This window comes from Epinephelus moara, chromosome 16, assembly GCF_006386435.1.
Source record: "Epinephelus moara isolate mb chromosome 16, YSFRI_EMoa_1.0, whole genome shotgun sequence".
Classification (NCBI taxonomy): domain Eukaryota; kingdom Metazoa; phylum Chordata; class Actinopteri; order Perciformes; family Serranidae; genus Epinephelus; species Epinephelus moara.
The window spans coordinates 46,591,677-46,596,676 of record NC_065521.1 but is presented as its reverse complement, the minus strand read 5'-3'; the positions used below and the strand labels follow the sequence as shown (position 1 = coordinate 46,596,676).

The following is a 5,000-nucleotide window of genomic DNA, read 5'->3' as shown; positions in this document are numbered from 1 at the left end:
CAACAGAAAAAGATGAAACAGAAGAATGAAATAGTAACGGAGCTGCGACACAGCTCAACACAGACGCTTTTATTGTGAAGGAGTCACAGAAAACACAACGTATTCGTCCCGAGGTTAAAGATGACAACATTCGTTCATTCAAAACATCATTTTGGTCTTTGTTTGTCAGATGATGATGATATGATGGAAAACAGGAAATTTACTGACTGACTTCTTTTTCTAAACGTGACTTTGTTTGGCTGCACTGTAACACAGCAGCTGCTCAAACAAAGCTCTGACCTGTAGAACGAGGATCAGCTTTAAATGACGCAAAAAAGAAAACAATTCAGTGTTTGTGAAAAGACGACTTCAAATTTTAGACTTTGCCGTTTCAGCTTCCTGCTGAGGGCACAAACTCAGGAGGTCATGGCGTGTTTACAGACACTCACAAATCTCAAGAGTTGGTCTGAAGAGCATCAACAATACTGTGAATTAACAAGACAAGACTGTATCGATTAAACCTGGGTTCAGGTGACTTGAGTGTGTCGCACTCGTCTACTGTAGCCGGATCTCACTGACTCGGTGATATGGAGACAAGTCATGAATCACACGTTATCTCTAAGCTGTAGGGGAAGAAAATGCTCTGGCTTGTTTTTATTTCTTTAAACCAATCACAGTCGTGTGGGGCGGAGCTAAGCCCAGGATCCAGTGATTGAGCGTTTGCAAAGCAGAGTCAGGACTTGTGTTGGTGGAACATTTGCACGTGCGGAGGCGAGTTCTGTCTTTAAAATGACCCCACAACATGAAACGCCACAGAAACATGAACAGTGATCTGTGTCTGTGTGATTCAACTGTTACTGATAATAAGACAAATATGGTTTGATAATCGGAGCTCTGGAGGCGGAGCCTGACTTTACTTTAGCTCTGGAGGCGGAGCCTGGCTTTACTTTAGCTCTGGAGGCGGAGCCTGGCTTTATTTTGGCTCTGGAGGCGGAGCCTGGCTTTATTTTAGCTCTGGAGGCGGAGCCTGGCTTTACTTTAGCTCTGGAGGCGGAGCCTGACTTTACTTTAGCTCTGGAGCTCAGACGACCTGCTGGCTGTATGAGCAGAACTTTATTAGGATGATGTGACAGCAGCTGGTGTGAAGTGGAACAGATCTGTACATTAGTGAAGTCAGAGTCACCGGAGCTGCTGCTGCCGTCAGAGTTACAGACGAGACAAATCAGCTGCGACTGTCAGGAAACAGATCGACATCAGGAGAGTCCTGAGAGACAGTCTGGGCGTTTCTGAGCTGCGTTCACTAGTTGTTTTATTTGTTGTAGATCTTTACAACTATTCACTGAAACAAGAAATCAGGCAGGACTTACTGCACGATCCAAACCTTCGTCAGAACTTGATATTTCAGCGAGAACGTTTTTAGCTCAGAGGTTGTTTCCCGTAGTGGAGAGGATGTAAAAACGGTAACACGCAGATAGCAGAAGGAAGGGAGTATGCCAGCCAAAGGTTTATAACCACAGTCTACATCTGAGTCAGATCAGTACTTAGGCTAAAATGAAGCATCTGTGTTAGTTTAGTTTTCAGGAGATTCAGTATAACTCACCACCACATTACACACAACTTTCTCACTCTTTACAAGACAGAAACTTGTATTTACGACAACTCTAACATGACCTGAATGCAGCGTAAAGTTTCACTGGGAACGTTTCAACACTGCGTCACTGTAAAAACCCTCAAAATATTTTCTTTAAGAGAAACTGGATGGACCTGCACTTGTATACTGCTTTGCTAGACCTCCGACCACTCAAAGCAGGTTTACATTTCAAGTCACATTCACACACTGGTGTCCGAGGCCACCGTACAAGGTGCCTACTCAGTTTTCTTAGACACACAATGGTACAATCATCAGGAGCAATCTGGGTTTCAGTATCTTGCTCAAGGGTACTTCCACATGCAGACTGGAGGAGCCAGGGATCAAACCGCTGATCTCCTGATAAGTGGACGACCTGCTTTGCCTCTGAGCCACAGCCCCACTTAAATCCTAACATCCCAACATCAGCAGAGTCTGTCGTATTGACTGCCACATCAGACACAACTTTCTGACTCTGTACAGACAGAAACCAAAAATTACAACAACTCTAACATGACCTGAACGCAGCGTCAGGTCTCACTGGGAACGTTTCAACACTGCGTCACTTTAAACCCCTCAAAATATTTTCTTTCAGAGACACATCTGCAGATAGTCTTCATGTTGAGTTCAACAGTGAACGTGTCTCCTAACACAGAGATGCTCAACCTGCTCTGCTCGGGGGCCACTTTGCAGGATGACAGGAGTCCAGGGGCCCGTTCATAAACAAACATTAATATTCTTCATCAGGATTAATGAGTCACCTGTTTTTAATTTTGCAACATTTGCTGTCCTCACTCGTCTCTGTCGAGAGAAAGATCCAGTCACAGGTCAGCTGCACACAGGGGCGCTCCTAGAGACCACTGGGGGCTCAGCCTGGACCCCTGTAACCTTATTTACATTCAATGTACAAAAATATTCTCAATGTGAATCCATTAATATTTTATTTTGAATCATAAAATTGTCGGCACCTTGTGACGGGCCACATTTGGCCCACAGGCTGCTAGTTGAGTATCACAGTTACTGTGTGTATCTACGGCTCGATGTATCGTCACTGTTAAACATCATCGTCATCAACACACACACACACACACACACACACACACACACACACACACACTGTACTGTATTTACACACCGTCCTGCTGACACTGACACTCACTACAGCACCAGACGTGGATTAATCCGCTGCTGAAAATAGTCCCCAACACATCTCCTCCTGTTAGTTTGACAGAAGTGACAGTGATCAGCTGTTTGACCAACGAGCTCAGAGCTGAGACACAGAGACAGGAAGTCAGACCAGACAGAACAACGATAGATCACAGCTGACACGCAACACTCGCCATGACTCGACCTACGTAAATAAAACTGGCCGACACTTTTTACTGAAGCATAAACACAACTTTGAAAATGATCAAACATCAAAGAATTAAAACTTCCAAGAGGACAGAAAAGAACCACATTCAGTCAGTGTGCGACCACAGAGGCAGAAGGTGAGTGAATATTAATGAGCACTGTGTGTGTGTGTGTGTGTGTGTGTGTGTGTGTGTGTGTGTGTGTTTCTGGATGCTAACCACCGTTAATAGCAAACACACAGGACTTCATCACTAATTCATACCGCCGGATTACGTCAACCTCAACACACACACATGCACACACACGTGCACACACACACACAAACACACACTCAGAATTATCTATTTTCGTCCACCCTCCACCTCTACCTGTGATTCTATTTTTTTCTACTTTTTTTCTGTCCTGAATCGCTGCGGTCGCTCCAAACAACTCAGACCTGTTCTATCTGATTCTACTCTGTCTGATTCTACTCTGTCTGATTCTACTCTATCTGATTCTACTCTCTCTGAATCTACTCTGTCTGATTCTACTCTGTCTGATTCTACTCTACTCGACCCTGTTCAGTTCTACCCTCTCCATCCTGTTGTTCCACTTCTGTCCTCTTCTTTCCTACCTTCTGTTTTCCCTCTGGTTGTTCTTCCTCCTTCCTCTCTGATCCCTCTCTCCTCTCCTCTCCTCTCCTCTCCTCTCCTCTCCTCTCCTCTCCTCTCCTCTCCTCTCCTCTCCTCTCCTCTCCTCTCCTCTCCTCTCCTCTCCTCTCCTCTCCTCTCCTCAGCTCTTTACGTTAAGTTTTTCTACTCTGACTCTATCTCCTCCTCCTCCTCCTCCTCCTCCTGGTCCAAACTCTTCCCTCCCTCCACCCCTCCGTCCCGTCCTGCTCCTGCTCTCCACTCGACTTCTCCGCTCCCTTCTCTTTCTATTCTCAGCAGCAGCAGGAAGCGCTTTGTATCTGGAGCAGTTTTCATCCTACTTACCACAGCTGATGATGATGGTGGAGGTGATGAAGAAGATGATGAAGGTGTAGAAGAAGAAGTACAAGAAGAAGAGGATGTAGCAGGTTGTTGTTGTTTTTTTGTTCCAGGTAGTAACAGGACGGACGGACGGATGCAGGAGAGATGGAGGAGTAATAATAAAAAGAGGAGGAGGAGGAGGAGGAAGAGGAGGAGTGTTGTATTACTGTCTCAGACCAGTCCTGCTCTGCTGCCGCGGCAACGACCACATCTCCTGTCATCCTCCTCTCTCTCTCTCTCACACACACAGTCTCTCTCTCTCTCTCTCTCTCTCTGGCTCCACCTCCCATTTGCTCGCTCGACCCTCCCCTCCGCCTCCCTTTTCTCTCTCTCTCTGTTCGTTGTCACTCTCATCTTCCTCCTCCTCCTCCTCTACTTCTTTCCCTTGTGTCCCTCCCTTTTCTCTCCACACACACACACACACACACACACACACACACTGTAACACACACACACACACAGTAACACACACTCTGTGCTCCACATTAAACAGACTGATGGGAGTTTCATGTTGAGAGAACAGACACAGACACAGAGCAGGTCACTACATGTGATGATGCAACAGAGACGTTAAATATAAACTGATCTGGAGTCAGTGAACTTTTCTTCTTCTTCTCTACTTTATAATCTGCTCTTTGGAACAGAGAGATTAAATTTAAAACAACAAGTATAAATCACTTTCAGAAAGAAACTAATGTCTTTATGTCCTTCAGCTATCAGGCTCCTCTCCTGTGGAATCATCTTCCTGTTACGGTCCGGGAGGCAGACACNCAGGTCACTACATGTGATGATGCAACAGAGACGTTAAATATAAACTGATCTGGAGTCAGTGAACTTTTCTTCTTCTTCTCTACTTTATAATCTGCTCTTTGGAACAGAGAGATTAAATTTAAAACAACAAGTATAAATCACTTTCAGAAAGAAACTAATGTCTTTATGTCCTTCAGCTATCAGGCTCCTCTCCTGTGGAATCATCTTCCTGTTACGGTCCGGGAGGCAGACACCGTCTCCACATTTAAGACTAGACTTAA

The 5,000-nt window shown here is 45.3% G+C and overlaps 1 protein-coding gene across 1 annotated transcript in view; it reads right to left on the bottom strand.

Moving 5' to 3' along the window:
- kcnd1 (potassium voltage-gated channel, Shal-related subfamily, member 1) overlaps positions 1-4,077 on the bottom strand; it is a 96,488-nt gene extending 92,411 nt beyond the window's left edge. The window contains exon 1 of the mRNA XM_050064460.1: positions 3,934-4,077. The gene's annotated coding sequence lies outside the window, so the exon portion shown is untranslated. The remainder of the gene's footprint in view (positions 1-3,933) is intronic.
- Between the last annotated feature and the right edge of the window lie 923 nt (positions 4,078-5,000).